The following is a 20,414-nucleotide window of genomic DNA, read 5'->3' as shown; positions in this document are numbered from 1 at the left end:
AAATTTGTTTTTAATTTTACCGCACGCAATTAAAAGTATATTCGTAAAGTGAAAAGATTGTATTTCAATATAAAAACTACAAAAACCGGAATAGGCGTTATTGTCTGAAAATTCCAAGTTAGAAAAGACGAGATATGGTTGCATAGACGCCTCGGCACGCAAAAAGGCCGGCCTGTAAAAGACGTAAAATAAAGGCATCGGGAGTGTAAAGGAACTTTTGCTTTTTAACCAGTCGCCAAGTTTAAATTGGTTTCTACCGACGACGGCCCTCGGCGTGGCGAATGGGGAAACTAGCACGAAGTTTCGTTATACTACAGCAACTGTATTACGATCCACGCCAGCTATTTTTTAATTTTCGCTCACTGTTACAAAAAAGACATCGTTGAAACAACATATTGAAAGGGCCAAATTACAAAAAAGTAAACAAGCCTTGAAACTTGAAATCAGGTGTCGATATTTTGAAAAGTCAAAATACAACGCTACATTTCGCAACCAGTCGAAGTTTCCCACTCACAACCTTGACTTTAAAATTCAAGTTTTGTTTACTAACTTTTTAATAAAGTACTTAATTGGGTTATTGCCATTTCCATTAATAAACAGTTTTATTAAAATTGTTATCCTTTCGTCTTCTCTCACATATAGGTATAAAAGATTTTCTCAAATGAATCATAGTATAGCTACCCTAGCATTGCTTGTGAGAGCGTATATGTGTGGGTAAACTTTGTTCGAGCACTATTGTATCGAAGTTTAGCCAGGCGTAGTTTTGTAAGACAGCTATATTGTATTGAAACATACATAAGCTTTATGGAAGCGGCTATTGATTATTTAACTCATAGCTCTGGGCGTTTAAAGTTCTTGTAGCAAGGAAACATTAAGTGAAGATTCTTACTTTAAGAAATTGAATAATTTAAAATTTTGTGAACAGATGTGTAGAGGTAGATGATTTATTACAAAAACATAAAGACCGTGAAAATATTTTTTTATAAAACTATGAAATAAAAATATTTAATAAAATTGATGGAATATTTAACAAAATTGATGTTCTAGTGTGTAAATTGATTGCAAACACTAAATTAGTTTTATAAATAGGAAATAAAACTATTTTTCCGGATCCAAGTCGCGCAAATTTTTTTCAGACTCAGTCAGCCATGACCATGGGATCTAGGTATAGAGGGTCCAAAACGTTGGTTTGTTTGAAAAAAAACAGATGTGTGCGATTTCGATCCGAAAAAAAATAAGTTTCATTTTCAATGTGTAAGAATCGCTAAAACCGAAGAACTTGACAGCTTTATAATTTTTTTTTAACAATACATTGTTGTACACTACGGAATACGCCATCGACATAGAAAAAGCTATTTATAGGTTTACCAAGTACTTGAAAACTTAGCAATGGGGAAGGTTGGATGTTTGTAGAAGGTAAATGATGCAAGAGGTACGACGCAAATGCTGCAATTCAAGACATTTTTCGTACAATACCTACTATTAAATTAATCAATAAATTACTTCGGATTAACCGATGGGAATCGTGTTATATGAACCCTTCTTCACTTCTTACTTCTACCTTACCTATTTCTGTCACCATGCTGTAAAGTGAACATTACTGTGTCCCGGTTTTGAAGGGTAAAGGTGTTGGTGGAATTACAAGCACATGGGATTTATAAACTTCTGTCTCAGGGTGACGGGCACAGTGGCAGTGCCCCTCAGATCTTTGTGATTTAAAGCTCTAAGTGGCATTGCATCGCTTACCGTCAGGTGCAAAAAAAACTTACTTAAAGGCAATGGAATGTACTGTCTCGTTGAATGAATATTTGAATTTAAATTAAAAAATGACTTGGAAGAATTTCTATGAAACAAATTAAAATTTTATTTTTATAGAATTTCGTGAAATTTTAGTAAATTACTGACAATCGTATTATCCTTTGATATTATATTTTAAAATGTGACATTGATAAAATGAACATTTACTGTATATTAGGTATCAATGTCAGAATATTACAATTCCTATGGAAATTCGATTATATTCTATCAATAAATTTTGTCTTTTTGCCCATTAAATTTATACCTGGTTTGTTTTATTATTTGACAGTCAGGCAAGTTTGTATTTTGACGTTCAATTTTACGTAGTCTCCATTGTATGTCGGACCTATAGTCTCTTTAAACGTCAACGGAACGACGGACAAATACTACTACGCAAATACTTACGTAAATCTTTATAATAAATTGCAACTAAGAGTAGTTAGGAGATAAAAGGAAACCTTAAATCATTCACTGCAAATATGATTTAATACGTCAATAAAATTGGCAGAGACAATTCAAGGTTGTAAATGTCATAAAATTATTTACTCTACCAAACCCTTGCTTCGGTTTGGTTTATACGAGTATTAATTTTGATTTATTGTTGTACGTATCTGCTTAATGTGTGTACGTATGGACTATAAAATCTTTTATGGGACAGTTTACGGCGATGGAGCCTCGGGAAACGCTTTCATTGATATCTGAGCGCCACAACATTGATATCGAGAGGTGAGAGTTGTAGATACACACGGTAAAAGAAATGTTACATTTAATATTTAGATTTTTATTTTTAAGCTACACCTTACTAAAGGATGGTAACTGCACAATTGCACATCATAAAGCACATACCTATACGCTATCTGTTCATTACTTAACTCAGAATTTAACTTAATAATTATGACTTAAAATTTGTACCTATGCTAAAAAGGCGCGGTAGTAAACTTGCATAAGCTGTGTTTATATTTAAACTGACTGGTTCCCGCAACTTCGTCTGCGTAGAATAAGTACTTTAAGTAGCCTATTGTGCTATATTAATTTTCACAGATTTATTGGTTTTCCATACAAATTTCATACCTTATTTTATTTCCTTTAAGATTTATTTTTGTGACATAAAGTAGTTTATGTCCTTCTACTACATCTCATCTATCTCTACACCAAAATTCGTTCACCAGACAGAGTTACTTTCGCATTTATAATATTAGTTTGGATTGACACTAATTCCATAGAATTACAAACTATAAATACCTAAATATCTTATTATATAGGTACCTCATTAAGTTTAAATAGTAAATAAATACAACACGTATACCGCAATTAACTGCTATGAAACAAAGTTGTATTCATATTGTATCTAGAAGGATTTAGTGAATAATATATATTTAATGAGTTACTTTTATAGAAGTGTGATGTTATAAGACATAGGTACTCGTATTTATTTTACGGCTATAGATACCGGCAATTACAGTTGCTTACAATCTCTATGTAAGTACTTCACACTGAAAGTTTATTCGGCTGCATGTTCTTACCACGGTAAACATAATTCTTTGAAAGGCTTGCATGCTGTCTGGGACAGGCAGCGTCTCGCGATGCTGGAGATATCTCTAACGATGAAAGACATATTAATTGTGGTATGTATTGGATTTAACATTGGAACAACTATATTTAAATTAATGTTTGAGTAAAAATTTAGGTTATATCGCCGTATCAATTAACTGTTTTCAGAACATGATTTCGAAAAGTTTACCAGTTCGTTTTGTGTCCATAAAAAATTTTACTATTTAGTTATGTTTTTAAAATTGGTCCCTGTGGTACACCCTTCAATTTGATCAAACTTAGGAATTACCTGACTTATTTCGAGCTCCCTGTGAAAGAGTTCGTCCAGAAAAATACTGCCAAATTACTTACTACTGCCGCTAAGCAGCAACGTGAACATTATTGCATTCCGTTTTCGAAGGGTAAGCGTGCTGGTGAAATTATAGGCATATGGGACTTGTCAACTTATGTCTCAGGGTAGTCTTTGATATTTAAAGCTCTGAGTAGCACTGCAACTGCTATGGACAGGCGTGTCGCTTTCCATCAGGCGCACGACTTGTGCGTTCCGTCACTTGGTGTCATAAAAAATATCAATTTTATACTAACTGTCAAACTCAATAGAGTAAATAGCGTTTTATACGTACCTTTGAAACGTACATAAAACTTCTAGTACTTTTAAGAACATTAAAATTCATCTCTGAAGGCCTTACTATGGATTTGAAAGAATGTCGTACCTTAAAAAAATATTTACACATTATCAGGTCGTTATAACTTGCGAAATCAACACTGCAATCTTTCCACTACACATTTAAAACTTAATTTATATTCAAAACTCCACCCGATACGTTCAGGTTTGCAAGCAAAAGTGTACTGACTTTCGTATTTTTACTCATAATACCTGTGATTATATGTCCCTTTGTGATTTAATTATCTTCACCGTTAGAAATTCTATCTTCACGAACACAATTGAATTACAAAAATGTTTTCTATTCCATTATTTTAAAGGTTGCAAATTCAATGCAAGTTTTAAAAAGATTGATGTATTGGACCTCAAAGGGTTAGATGGTTTTACGGTCTTCGTTGTGCAATTTTCTTTCACTGCGCGCAAGAGTCATAAAGGTGTTAAGTACGACGATTTGAAATATTGATCTGCTATTTTGATAGCCGGTAAAAGGTAGGTCTATAAGCACTTACATAGTTAAAAATTGTGTATTAAACAATATATGTTACTATATAATTTAACGATGTAAGTCACTTATTTCTATTTTTTTCAACTTTTCAAGTTAATTTTTTAGTACAAAATCTACTATGAATGTACAAAATATACGTACTCATAATCATATTAAAATAGGTAAAATTGTAGGCAATTCATTATGTGACAAATATATATATGTATCAAAGTAATATTTAGTATTAAGTACTGAAAATAAAGAAACAAAGTATCAAAACGGCTCCCTGTGGTACACCGTCTATTTTGACCACGATTAATGATGAGCCCACAGTAAATAACAGTCAAAACGCATAGAAAATACAAAGTATGCAATAACTGTGCCATTGTATCTTGGCATAACTCTTTTTGGAGGTGAAAGAAAAACTGTTAGGCTGCTTTAGACAGCTTCGGAGTTTGAATGCTGAAGATGTTTATAGGAGTGAGTATAGCGACGTGAGGTATTCTTAAATCTAAAAAGGTGTCTGTGAAGAACAAATTACAGTCAACTAAATTTATTTTTTTTGTAATAACAAGTGACGGGACGAACAAGTTGTGTAAGCCTAATTGTAAGCTACACGCCTGTCTATAACAGTTGCAGTGCCACTTAGAGCTTTAAATTGCAAAACCTGAGACATAAGTTGACAAGTCCCATGTGCCTGTAATTTCACCAGCATCCTTGCCCTTCAAAACCAGAACACAGTAATGCTGACATTACTGCTTGGCGGCAGAAATAGATAAGGTGGCAGTACTTCCCTGGACGAACTCTTTCACAGGGAGCTCCACTGTTACAGAAAATTCTGCTTCAATCTCAGAGTAATCAACATAAAATTGTAAAGTGTAGTAGGTTCCTCGGATAAAAGACAATATTTTATATTAAGTGCAATTCGGTTGAGGATAATGTAGTGAGGCCCTGGTTGTAACAGCTTCAACGTGGCAGAAACCTGCCGCATGAAATATTTATATACAAAAAATTTTTTTTAGTAAACTGACTTGCAACCTATGTCAAAAACACACTCCTTTACTGCAACTTCTGCTCTTTCTCCTTGGTAGTTAGTATATCGAAAAAAACCATTGCAATCCTTTGCACATTGTTTGTAAAAAGAATAAAAAGAACGGTACCTGTCCCTAACTAATTGCGTCCAATCAAGGGAGTATTATATAACCTTCAATAAATGTGAAAGCTTTTTAAACAAGCTTTGGTAATTGAATTATGCGTCTTAAAACACGATATTAAGTTTCTTATTACCTTGTCTTGTATCGATTTGGTTTTTCAAATTAACAAAAATTTACAAAATGAGTATCAGGTATCTCTGTAATATTATGAAACTCTTACTACAGGTTCAATCTGGTTTGAGTTCCTGTCTCTGACTTTTGCCTATGATTGTTACAATACCGTAGGTGTAGACGATGAGACGACGACGAGAGATGAGGTGTAGACCTCATTATGCTATAATTGATATATCATCGCAGTTTTGGAAATTATAATACAAGTCTAGTCATAGTTTGATAATAAAAATTATTTAGGTAGACATATAGCATGATACAAATAGTCGCAATGGCATTGTTTTATGCAATTACGATCACATAATTTGCAATAATTAAAAAACTAACATTTTAACGTTCGTTAAATTTCAAACCTAGAACGCCGGCACTATAGCTCCATCTATTCATCAAAAGTAGAACTAGCTAGTGAGCAAAATACAGTAGCACCATCTTTGGGCAGTGTCCGTATTTGCAATACAATCGCACCCCTGCCAATAACCCCGTCTGCAATGAGAGGGGTGACAAATACTGCTCTATTACGTAACGCTGTCTCTATTTCTATTGTAGTGCGATTGAATGTCTTTCGATGTTCTTGCCGTGTTTTCATATCGAATACGAGACTATAATCTATAAAAATTAAAACTATAGAAATAATATTGTAATGAATGCGTATTTATGAAATATATTGGTGTTAATTTACATAAGATTAAGTGTAATGAAAAGAACATTAAAAATTAAATAATTACACACTTATATTTAACTAAAATAGTTAATATTTAACAGCGACTAATTTCGTGATCAGTAGTAAGTACCTAGTAACGTGTTTAATTTGTATCAGTTACAAAATAACATGCAAATAGGTACGTTTAATGGAGTAGTAGTGATTATATTTCTGTCATTTATAACCCTTTCGATCATAATTTAATAACTTCATGACTATAAAATATAAATAAATGTGGTAGTAAAATTGAATGTTAATAATATAGTCTACGTGTTTATAAACAATTATTTTGTTACTTAAGTCAGTCTATAGACTGACTGAAGATCTTTTTTAAATGAGTATTTAATTTTTTGTCGCAATGTAACATCTTTAAAGGATATTCAATTATAACTTAGGATACAATACCTCCGAAAACTCCATATCTGCAAATTGACAACTTTCAAGACACAGTTTTAAGAGTTCTGTTAATGTTATTGTATATTGTAGCTATTAGCGCAAACCTGGTGTAATCCCATGAAATGCACACATATTTCTATATGAATCATCTTCTGATGAGGGATTGAAAAATCAGCCAAATTAATTTTATATATACCTAGTAATCATGTATGTCCTATATAGTAATATAGCATCCTATGTACTGTAGTACCATTTCAAATAATATTATCACTTTCGCGCTGATAGCCTGAATTAGTCAATAACTTTTTATTCTTAAATATGAGAGTTAGAACTTTTCACAAATACATAATTTTTCGAGTTCTTAGGTTTTCGTGATTGTTACACATAGACAATGAAGCAATTTTTGGGATTTAAATTAAACGAAAAAATAATAATAAAATTTTTTTTCAAACAAACCAACGTTTCGGGCCCTGTACAGGTCTCATGGCCACGGCTGACTGAGATGGTAAAGTCATCAACCAGTTATGTCTAATATTAATGCAAACCATCCTATTTTTCACTACTGTTACAAAAGACATTAATTAAATACCCTATTTTTAAATTTTTCAAAGAAACATTTCAATTTACGCTACATGTGTTTTACAAACTTATTTTATTTTAACAATATATTTTTTGACTAAATTTAATTTTATAGTTAAGTAATAATGGTACTAATTAGAATCAAATAAAACGTTTTTATTAGTATTGCAGTTTTAAGTCGGCTTGGGATTTTTCATCAGCGGAAATACTGGATCCCAAACTGGTGGTACGGAGAAATCATCTTCCCTGTTATAAGGATTTTTTTTTTTAATTTCAATTGTCCTCTCGCAGTATCCTGAGTAGATTACAGACTTCTTTTGCAAGAACCCAGCGTTTGTCGAATTTAATTTAGTGTTGTAGGTTTATCCATGACATGGTCGCAGACTGCAGACTTCTTTTCCTAAAAAATATTACATAATTTGTTTTATATAGTTCGTATTACTTTTATGACTTTCATCGTAAGATGAAATGATGATGATAAGATGAATGATGATGTTTTATAACAGCATTTTTGACGTAGGATCACATGTGGCTTTATGCTTAAAAATACTAAATATTCATACTTACTTGACAATGTATAGAAGAACAAACTTGTTTTCACGTTGTTGGACGTTCTTGCTCACAGTCAAAGTTGTTCGTAAGAATGGGTGGAATCCGCTTTCTTGGGGTTAACAGTTCGTATAACCAGTCATAATTAGAAGCATATTCTTGTCTGACTCTGCAGGTAATTTGCAGACAGCACATTGCCCAAGCCTAAGTTAAAATTTGCTGAAATTTTAAGTACTTTTCTTAAATTGTTCATTTTAAATGTTTCTCTAATCACGTTCACAAAAAATTGGCCCTCATATTTCAACAGCTCAAAATCTTCATATCGTTAGCAATTATTTTTCATTCATATAACCCGTTTCTACATGTCCAAGAAAGATTTTCTTATCACCAACTTTATGGACACACTCAAATATAAATTCGTTGAATTACAACGCAACCTCTTAATACATATTTAATTATTTAAATCGAATTTGCATTCAACCATTAAAGAGATATATTATGGCCTCGAGTAAAATTGTGAAGGAGTGACATTTGTACATTGAATAGATTTCCAATTGCAAGGTTTCTATTTGCCACATACTCGAAACGTGTTCCAACTTTACTGTGTTTTTCTAGGCGTAGATTGTCGTTAAATTTCCTATAATGACAATCTAAACCAACTGCTGCTGCAGCAATATACAGAAAATAAGACCTGTAATCGATATGTAAGTGACTCACATTCATAACAAACATTTTAACAGATCGTGTAGAAAAATACATACCTACTTGTTGTCCTTTTAGTGACAGACGTTATAATGAAAAAAATTTAGTCACTAGTTGCTATGAGCATTTGTAATAGACACCTTCTGCCGTTTAACCTTCAAAGATCTCAACAAAGCACTAAGTTCAACAACTGACTAAAATTATGTTTATTTAATTTATTTTAGTAATCAATTCCCAACTTCGTTATTAAACTTTCATAATTACGCCGTTTCAATTCTGAACCAAGTTTATTTAAATGCTTTAAGACAAAACGTAGAAATACGTCAGAATGCTGACTTAATAAGTGTGTTACTAAAAATATGACACCAATGAAGGCTCTCAGTAAATAACCAAACCCATGTTTCAATGTTTTATTCTTACGTGTTGTTGAACTATAAATCGTTCACGTAATTGAGTCACTGCCAAACGCCTCGCACTAAAACGGGCCAACTATGAAAATTCAAAACTCCGAAAATTGCGTGACTGTAATAGGTAAATGTGTTCTTTATATATACTCATTTAACTATACATATTGTATCTCCCAACACGTGTTCGTGAGGAAACGGCCGATGCGTACCGAATCACAATAGGGTTTTCCCTTTCAAGCGGAAAATTTACGTGATAAAAATTCTAAATCGTTGCGTGTGAAAAAATTGTATGAGGTCCAAAAATAAAGTGGCTGCGGTAGGTGTCATTACGGAGTCTTATAGCGGTTTTGTGTGGTGCTGTAAATCAAAAGAAACGTGAGAATGGATTCATTATTTACACAATATACGAGGTTATTACGTGTGCGGAGTTTTGGGTATTTAAGCGATACGCGGTTCGCGCACCACGCCGGCGTGAATGTTAAACCGCTCACTTATTCAAAATTATTGAAATTTATTGAATTTTTTTCCAGGTTATGCGTAAATTATTCATGAGTTACTTTGACTTTAACTTTAGTTCCGTGAATATGATGCCGTATTCGAGAGTCTATGTTTTTTTAGATATTAATAATACCTACTAGGCATTAAGTACTATAATAAAAGTAAACACGCTAAGTAGAAGAAGAGAATTACTTATTACCGATAAAAATTAATTGTTACAGTTCAATTTGATTTTTCAAGACGGATATTAACTGTATTGTTGAATCAAAGTTAATTATATGAGGTGAGCTTAAGTTTCCTTAATTTCCAAAGTGACACACGAGCTGTCTATATAAATATTTTAAAAGTGACAAGTAAAAATCATCTCTGAATAAATACACATTGAGAATCAAGTGAAATACATTAGTAGCACTGCAATTTAAGACTTCACACGAAGGACTTTGGACCTAAAATATTTTCTCATTCACGTATTACAGGAATTTTGTATTACGATTCACGTAGACTCATTTTCAAACTTCCTTTAGTAAATATGCTCTTAGATTTCAAAGCAATTTTCTGACAAGCGAACGCTTGATATATACTTTTGTATATTATATATTTATAAGTATAATTTCGTAATACATACCTATGGTAGTTTATTGTGCACACATACTAGTGTATACTATTTTTTTATATTATACTAAGTGACGGGAGGTACCTTTTTTTTTTGACGGTGGGGCAATCTTTATGGATACCCCTGAGCCCAGGGAGACTCAGGGGTTATGTGGGGGCTCTCCCTCCAGACTGGAGGGCCTACCCCACTAAAACCCCCCCGGGTTTCCCTCTCGCCGGTTGAGTCGGCGCCGTGGGATCAGTGAACATTCACCACGACGCAGCCCGGCCGCCCTAGCTTACGCCAGGGCTCCCGCGCCAACGGAGGGGTGAGACGGTTGTCCTCCTACCCGCCCCCCAGATGAGTGAGGCCGTGCAATGCAGGCTCCGGAGTCCCTGTCCAGAGCCCGCTGGTCTCACTAGGGGATCAGGCGAGCAGCGAACTGCCTTCACCTTCTCCCCGTACGTCTTCGCCGGAGCGGGTGCGCGTCTACGACGTCCTCGCGCACCCGCTCCGCGGCCTTCTTTTGCACATAACCTCTGCACAAAAGGAGGCCACCGCCTCCCAGGACTCCTCGCTATCGAGCATGGCGGCAACCACGCTCGGCAGCGAGAGGTCCTGCCCTACAGTACCCGTCAGAGTGCGGCGCTACTCATCCCACCGGCTACACACCTCTTGTGCTGCGCGGTGTCATCCGCAGCGCCGCACTCGTGGCACGACGGGGAGACGGGACGTACCTGCCTGACTGGTGGTAAGCGATATGCCTGTCCTTACCAGCTATCATCGCGCCCGTCGTCCAGGGACATAAATTGACAAGTCCCAAGCGCCTGTTATTTCACCAGTACCCTTCAAAACTGAAATGCAGTAATGCTCACAATACTGATAGGCGGTAGAAATAGGTAAAGAAGCAGAACATTCCTGGACGAATTCTTTCACCGTAGCCCTCAACCTCTACTTCGATCCTCTTTCTCTTCATCCAATGTCCGTTTATTCTTTATACTTTTGACCTGGCCGTTTTTAAAAAGGTCGATGATATGGGAAGACCCAGGTCCAATAAGGTGCATACCTACGCAGAGGTCAACTATCCCGGCGTTTCCATCCATAACATCTATGTATTCTATTGTTATAATATATTATGATAGTAAATACACAACAACAAATGCTAAAACAATAAATACTCACATACATTATTAAATATTATTAAGTGCTGACACATTTATGTTTTGTTCTCGAGATCTTTTATAAATTGCAAAGTAAGAGAAAGCAGTTATGATGCCGCACCAAACTAAATCTGCTGTCTGCTGCAGTTGGCGTGCTGCCAGCGACTGCACGCCAATTGCATCCAAATACTTTCCGCCTGTGCCGGAATGCAGCTTCTATGACTGTAACCTTTATTTAATTTTAAAATAACGGTCAAAAAGTCGGTTTGATCGAAGACTTTAATTAACTAATTAAGTTATACTTGTTATAACTAATTAAATTATATTATTATGATAATTTTCCTTGTATAATATAATGAATATAATGTATAATATAATGAATATGCTTATGACAATACTGTTTGAAATTAATTCTCGTAATTATACACTTTATTACATTTATGACAATAGGCAAATTAACGTATTTAATTAACAACACTTTTATTTGATTTAACTGGACTATGGCTTAAGTTTGGTTTTTTTTAAGTGATAAATGATATTTTATATCATTTAACATGACAAAACTAATTTGAAAGCAATTAAAAATTAACCAACAAAGCAAGCCTGTAAATGACTTGTAAAGGGTGGCTAGAAATTATGCACAGCATCCTGCATTTTCTGCAACGCAGCTCTCATTCGTTGCAGTTCTATCACCCCTCGCGAGATGGCGTTAAATTTATTTAGCGACGAATTTTTATTAATATTTATTCAATTTCTTCATTAAACACCTACTTGAAAGTCTTGGACCTAGTTGCTAATTAATTCTGTAGTTATGTTTATTGAGAAATATGAATGATAAAACGAAGTTGTGTTGATGAAAATCCAAGGCCGTTTGCGTAGTGTCCCGTAAGCAAGCTTGCGAAATAGTGCGAATGCAAAATCAGAGATGTCTCTACCATTGCCATTTTTCGCGAATACAAAGGTAGATTCTTCTTGTATTATTATATGTTTATTAATTCACATATTTAATGATAATATACGAAAATAATTAAAAAGAATTGGTGATTTTTGTTGATATTTTAATTGTTGTACAAAATGGTGGTTAATTTGTTTAAAATGTAAAGCTTTCGAATGCTTGGCTTATTATGCTTATCTGTTTGTTTTTTACACACATTTCTTTGTTATATCCTACGCGGCTTTTGTATAATTTAAAGGACAATTTCCAAAATTTCAAGTACGTATTTGAATGCAAATACGATTACTATAATAATACAGAAACAAAGCTACGTTTTCACAAAAGCATTATCTTTCAAGTGGAAAAGGCTTCGAAGAGCCCCTAAAATCGCGTGTAAAAAATTTCCACGCAGAAAGCTGTATTGAATGGCATATCTGGCTAAATAAGAAATACCTTTGACATAGCTCGACCTATACTGTCGGATGTTAACACTCTGAATATTGCGAACGAAAAGTACCATTTTCCAGTGGTGTAGTAAAAAATAAGCCTAAGTTAGATGAGTCAGTTGTTCCACTCATAAATATTAAAAAAGCTATTTTATTATGGCTTTATCTTTTCATTTAATTTCTAAAGCAAATATTCTTCAAAGCAAACATATAAATCCATAATAATGTAGGTACATACAATCAGTTATGTCTGTTAATTGCTTAAATCTGTCGTCTTCATTTTTATTCACGAAAAGTATAAGTAATTATGAAAAATAATAACTGGTGAAAATTACAAAGTTTTGTTCCTCGTCTAGTAAATTACCTAGCTAATAACTGCCAATTTATTTTTTTATTTCTATTACCTATTACTACTACGAAAGAAGGATGAAAATATTGGAATCGATTATACCGTCATATTTTTTAGAAAGAACCCTAAAATGAGAAACACTTTTCCACATAGCTTCTAAATGTCTCGTAAAAGCATTGAACGCGAAAAGTCGCTAAATTTGAGGCGTTCCTGGAGGCTTTTGAGGAAAGCCCGGAGCTGGTGTTATAAGCAATGAGAGGGCCGGGAGGGAAGCCTCTATCGGCACTTTACACGCTCTAGCGAAGCTAACCTCCGCCCAAATGTAATAACGTCGGTATGCTCTCTGTTTCAATTTGGGAACAAATTGAAATTGTTTTTATTTGAATAATATTGCTGTGCACACGTCTTGCGGGTGTTTATCGTATTATTGTATTAATAATGTTATTTTAACTTCGGTATTGGATATTAAATGTGGAATAGCAGTTGTTAGTTGAGTTTGCCCAGATCCACCTGATTTCTTGTTAGAATAAAATAATTGTACGTGATAAACTCATTTACTAGCTAATTATGTTTTTCTGTAAGTTGGTGTCACTACTTTTTAATTTAATATTTTTATAAGTAGTTTTACTACTATTTAATCGTTTGTTTAGGTATTAGAAAAAGATAGATAGAACACGTAAATAGAAAACACCATATGTCTTACTCTAAAACGTAAAAAGGAAAGAATACGGAATATGATAAGATAATGTTCATCTGCTTGAAAAAATTTACCCAGCCTTTTCTAATACGATTGTTATAGATCTAGTTAATCTTGTTTATTCCAATTCTATACAATGACATTTGTATTAATTTCTAGTTTCATGTTAATAGAACAGAACATTCAAATACAAATATGTATAGACATCGTTAAAGTAGTATGTCCTAAATTTGAAAACTTCAATGAGAACCGATTATTGCCTGTCTGTTGTATAAATTGATAGTTAAGTGCAAGTGACCCATATTATTTATATATGAAGTAGAAAGTATCGAATGACAAACAAATATTGAATAGCTAAGTTGTGATTATACAATGTAGGATCCTATAGGGTGCCTTCCTAAGGCCTAATATTTTTTACTTGGAGTACATACGTATATATTGGGACACGCATTCTAAGATACAGTGCCAAAATTTGTATTAAATAGTATATACGTAATAATACACCAGCTATTCATAAGCAGAGCTCATTGTTACACAATTCCGCTGAGCTTGAGCGGGATCGCGCGCTGCATCCTTTATCGGGGGTGAGAAAGGGGGAGAGAGGTGGTGGAAAAATTGCACATAAATATTGAAGCTGCCACTTACACGTGCGCCCACCGAGCAGCGAAAGGTTTGAAAGGACCTGGTCAGAGATTTAAAAATAATTGACATTCAATATACATGTTAAGAGGATTTTCAAAAAATCTTGAAATTGAGGTATTTAGGTACTTCGTAAGAAAAACAGAAGAAAATACAGTAGGTATATAAAGAAATTATGCGTTGTTCAACAAGCATGATATAAGATGCGTTCAAACATTTTCGAGGGTCGGTGTATTTAATGTGAAAATAACTCTACACGACATAATGTCGCATGATTTTACTTTATTTTTTTTTTACATTTTGTAAATTTTTTTTTACTATATTTTAATTATGAATTTAAAAATTACTAGTTTGTGTTATATAAAATACCTTGGTCTCATACCTACATCTCATACTTAGTCTATTTTTTTATGCATATAGTGCTCCTTCACATATACGATATGTGGATCTGCATCGCTATTTGAACATTGAACCCGTAGGTAAAGCAATAAAAAGTATACGCCAAAGTTCACGAACATAGACTTCATCATCACGTGAACATAGAGTCTTTACGAGTACAGCTACTAGACAATACAAATATAGTGCATAGACTACATAAAACTAAACCTTTTGAGTTAGTGTAGTTAAGTTATAGCGAATAAAATAAATATTACTGCCAGTGCTAACTAAGACTATGAACACATAAACAAAGTGTATTTTTTTGTTTTTATAATCTAAGTGACAGGACAAACATGTCGTGTGCCTGATGGTAAGCTACACGCCTGTTCATAACAATTGCAGTGCCACTCAGAGCTTTAAATCACAAAGATCAGAGCGGCACTGTAACTGTGCCCCTCACCCTGAGACATAAGGTGACAAGACCCATGTGCCTGTAATTTCACCAGCACCCTTACCCTTCAAAACCGGAACACAGTCTTCCCCTAACTAATATTAAGATATTTTGTTAAATTAAAATTGCTTATTAGTAGGTTGTAATTAGTTACTGGTTTTGCATTACAAGAAATAAATTTAAAAAAATCTCTATGCGTATAAAAATCATATCCTTCCTAATCATAACGTCCGCGCGGTGCGAGCCCTCTTTCTTTTTCTTGTAACAAATTTCGCAACAATCTCACTTATTATGCCACACAAATTTCCGCGCTCGCCCGTCTCTAGACGTGAAATTAAAATTTCCTACTTACCCCCGTTTTTGTGTACGCGTGGAATACCTAAATAAATGTTGCTGCTTAGGATGCTACGAATGGGCATAAGAACTTATATACTTATTATCGGATGTTTAAGTTTAGTTCTCTACAGTAAATGGTTATCTTAGGTAAAAAGACCCGACTATTGAATTTTTAAAAGACTAGTCGACTTAGGAATTTTACAAAACGATGTGTCTGCTTGCATTGACTCTGTTTTTTTTTATTTCATACAATTTTTATTTAGGGGACTCCGTGAAATCTGAACAAGTTATCAGCTGTCCGTTGCTGTAGTAGTACGTCTATAACATTTAGTATGAAACAGATCATCGCACATGAAATCAAATACTGTCGTAACTCAAAGTTATGGAATTGAGAAAGCACAACCGCGGGGATCCAACTTTATTCATATAATTTAAAAATCCTAGTCTTACTTTCTAGTACTTAAGCTTTTATTGTCTTTTTTACTTTACCTATATATTATCTTAATTAAATAATATTAGACAGATAATCTAATCCCTCTTGGGTAGGCAAAGATTATCGACATTCACCCGCTACGCTTTTCAAATAAATGAAAACACAGTTGAACGTTTAAACAAATATTAAATGGATCTTGTTGCGAACAATGTGATTATTTTATTTATACGTAATATTAATTATCCAGTTACAAAGGAGAATATATATATATATATATATATATACATTTTTTTTTTTTCAGATCGAGTTGTCTCAAAATAGTGCACTACTTTGAGTCACGACACAGTATTTGGTTTCGTATGTGATATATAGAATCAGTTACTAAAAATGTCATAATTTTAAAAATATCATCTTTTAAAAGTTTTAATCTGGTATGATAATCTTATTAGCTTTTCTGACTTTAGTTCCACGCTACCTAGGCTTTTAAGTTTTATCTAAACGCTCTTAGATAATAATTGTATCAGAATATTATGTCAGATATCTTCTAAAATGCTAGCTACACTAAGAGTCCGTGTCTTTATAGTTTGAACGTCTAACGTCGTTGCTTTGTACAAACGTGGAATTCCTTGTTTTTACCTCCACGGAACTAAGAGAACAAAACGAATTCCTTGAATTGAAAGTTTCTATTTGAAATGGAAGGCAGTAGAGCCAGTTCGAATGTAAAGTTCTGTACTTCAATTTTGTCACTTATATACTTGTTTATATACCCAGAAAACGACTAGGTACAATCGTATAGGTAATCTATGAAAGGCAAAAGTTCTTTGTTAAATTGTTAGTATATCGTAGCAGAAGAGCTTCTTGTGAAATAGTTTGTCCACGTAAGTACTGCCACCATACCTATTTCAGCCGCCAAGCAGTAATGTGTTTCGGTTTTGAAGGGTAAGGTTGCTGGTGAAATTAAGGGCATATGGGTCTTGTCAATATGGACAAGCATGTCGCTTGCCACCAGGCGCACGATTTGTTCGCCCCGTAACTTGGTACCATTAAAAAAAAACCTACTCCTTTGTCTGCAATTGAGCCTTGTAAACAACCTTATAGACCTACTTTGTAAACATTTATTATCTCAGAGGAATATTTTAAACCTTAATTGCAAATTATGGGACAGTTCAATTTATCTAAACATAAAATTTTCTTTTCACTATTTACGAGACGCGCAGCTATAAAATTGAACTAAATCTTTTTTATACTTAATATGTTCAGCAATGCAGGTGCCTAATTCTACCTAGATTCAAAATTTAAATACTGCATGTATAAAAAACAATATTGTGTTGAGGTAAGTTCTGCTCTGAACTATCCTCCTAAGCATTTAGTAGCATTAGAGCTCCTTGTGAAAAAGTTCGTCCAGGGAAGCACTGTCACTTTACCTATTTCTGCCACCAAGTAATGTGACCATTATTACATTGGGTGCTTGTGCAATTAATATCTAAGGAAATTACAGGCTCATGGGACTTGTCAACTTATGTCTCAGGGTTAAGAGCGCGGTGGCACTGCCCCTCAAATATATGTGAATTAAAGCTCTTTGTGGCACTGGAACTGCTACGGACAGGCCTGTCGCGTGTTGCGTCTAATTGTAAGGGAAAATAATTCCATTACAATTAGGTGGACTTATCATCGTCAAATAAAAGTCTTTTAAAAATAAAACTAGAATTATTTTAACATGAGTTGAATGTTTTGACTAATGTATTTTTATTTTTATTTTCAGGTGATACGTTCGTACGCAGCGGACTGGGTAAGTGCATAAACAACATAAACCCATGAATTCCTCGCCAACACCTATTAATACTACTAAACTACAAACATGTTAATTTTTGTGTACGCAGCTAATAAAATATGTACATAACATGAAAGTTGTCATAATTTTATTTCTTCCCAAATGTCCCGTCTTGTCACCGGCTATCCGTTTTCACAGCCAAGTGAAATATTATAAAGCAAAAAGAACAAGTGCCTTAAAATTTGAGCAGTAAAAATTAGTAGCGATTCGTATAATCTGTAACACAGTAATTTCACAATTGTCCTGACAGGGATAATGCGTCGTATACCAAATTGACGACCCAAATGAGACACAGTTAGTTTTATATCGGAATTTTAAAGCGTCCGATCTATAAACTGCTCGTTAAATCTCGCGTGCGATAGTTGTAAATTTTCCCGGGACTCGAGCAGTTTTACGATGGACATTCGCTCCTCCCACCTGCGACTTGCGGCTGCGATGATACTGGCTTTAAACATCGATCCTCTATAAAACGGGGCGTGATGGTTTTGCCAGCGTTTCTGTACTTGCAAGCAAAAAACTTAAGGGTTATTCTATTTTACGATTACAAGTAATAAGCTATAGATGTACCGACCACTTTACTGCTAAATACTTCCTGAGTAGGCTTTTTACTCACATTTATGTATATACTAACAATGTATTTGTAAATGCCTGTATATACAATTGATTTATTTAGAGAAGTAATTGGGTATTTGTGCTTGAGGATCTGCAGCTGAAAAATCACAGATGTTTATCCTCCGTTTGTGTGCGCCGCATGTCACGCAGAAACGCTGATAACCTTGAAAGACTAATTGTTACGGGCACTATAAAGGGCAAACGATATCGACAACCTAGAATTGAGGAATTGTCTACTAATCTTTTTTGTTATTATAAAGGCACAAAACAATGCCTATTATTTTTATACATACATACATGCATGTTTTTCTTTGAATAATCTTGCACATTAATGTTACTAATATTAATAATTTTTTGATAGTAATTACAAAACTTGAAAACCTAAACAAAATATTTACCACACGACAGAGTATTTCATCATCATCAACCTATCGCAGTTCACTGCTGGACATAGGCTTCTCCCAATGTACGTACGTCTTTGCGCCAGGTCCTTATCTTATTGCAACCATCTGCTATCAGCAGCCTTTCGTAGATCTTCACTCCATATGGCCAGAGGGCATCCTATGCTACGTCGTCGAGCCGTGGTCTCCTCGGTTCTTCGACAAATGTGACTAACCACCACTGCCACTTCAGCTTGCTTATTCTACCAGCTATGTCGACGACCTTGGTTCTATGTCGGATAACCTCATTCCGAATGATCCTTCAGAGAAACTCCGAGCATATGCTCTTTCCATAGCTTACTGAGCGACTCTTAATCCGTTCATGGACAGTAAACGTTTACCGTAAATTTAAATATAAATTAATTATCATTATATGATAGTACAGGGTACCCTGTTTCGCTATATGGATCTCAAAATAGCAACTACAGGTTATACAGTGCGATTTCCAAGTGGTTTCTTAATTGCTGCCGCCTACGGCTTCTATAGACAAGAATCAACATCGTACTGACAAAATTCAATGATTTACAGACATTGAATATAAATTGTGCGGCAAGAAAAGACTGAGACTTTTTTGTACGGTGCTGTTTGAGTACAGTCCATGAATGGCTTAACTGGTGGACTAGCCGTTTCGTGAGTGTCCCGCCTTGGATCCGTAAGTCACGCGTAACGCACTGATTGGAAACTCTTCTTCTCGTACTTTGTGGTATGGATGATGAGAAGGCCCGATGTATTTAGACAGAGTATTTAAGCCAATCTAATACTAAAAATACTACGGCAACGACGTTAAAAACAAAATAAATTGCTTAAGCTAAAATAAATAACTTTCATTACACTGCAATGTCATAACACAGTAACATCATTATTTTCTAAGAACGCATTCTAAATCCATAATTTACAGAAACTTTATATGAATTAAAATTTGCAGAATGAAATTTCGTTATTATGACTAAAAGGTAGGTACGGAATTACGATGTTTACAGTATCTTATGGCCAAATTTAAGAACAACATTTAAGTACAATGAATGAATGAATGAATGAATGAAACACCAAAAGTGCATGTAACTCTAAAGAGGCCATAATGCACCTCTATCCGCGGACTGACTCGTTTTATTTTATCTCTGAAATCTCGGAGTCTAAATAAGTCAAGGTTTACGATCTGGCAATGCAGTTTATCCGTGTACAGGTAAACATGCTTCAAAATTTAATCTTTTTATTAGTGGGTGTCAGTTAAATTTCTTCTCTGAATTTTGTACGTTGAAAATAGGCTTCAATATCTGTATAGGTAAGTAGTTTTATAAAAATATTCATGATTAAACAACGGCATTACCGTATCGTAAAGTCATTTGTAACTGTGTATTGGTACAATATTTTATATAATTTGTTTAAAAAGTCATGAAAATAGTTCACTTTCAAACGCTCACTTATTATTCTAATAAAAAGAGAACTATTCCGGTTTGTTCATTC

General features: G+C 34.2%; 1 long non-coding RNA gene across 2 annotated transcripts in view; it reads left to right on the top strand.

Annotated features, from left to right (window-relative positions):
- Positions 1-17,951, top strand: part of LOC113237891 — a 154,368-nt gene extending 136,417 nt beyond the window's left edge. For both annotated transcript variants that reach the window (XR_003311072.1, XR_003311071.1), the window contains one exon: positions 17,830-17,951. This is a non-coding gene — a long non-coding RNA (uncharacterized LOC113237891). The remainder of the gene's footprint in view (positions 1-17,829) is intronic.
- The last annotated feature ends 2,463 nt before the right edge of the window (positions 17,952-20,414 follow it).

The sequence above is a fragment of the Hyposmocoma kahamanoa genome, unplaced genomic scaffold, assembly GCF_003589595.1.
Source record: "Hyposmocoma kahamanoa isolate Upper Pololo Valley unplaced genomic scaffold, ASM358959v1 94, whole genome shotgun sequence".
Taxonomy (NCBI): domain Eukaryota; kingdom Metazoa; phylum Arthropoda; class Insecta; order Lepidoptera; family Cosmopterigidae; genus Hyposmocoma; species Hyposmocoma kahamanoa.
This window is presented reverse-complemented; position numbering and strand designations above follow the sequence as displayed.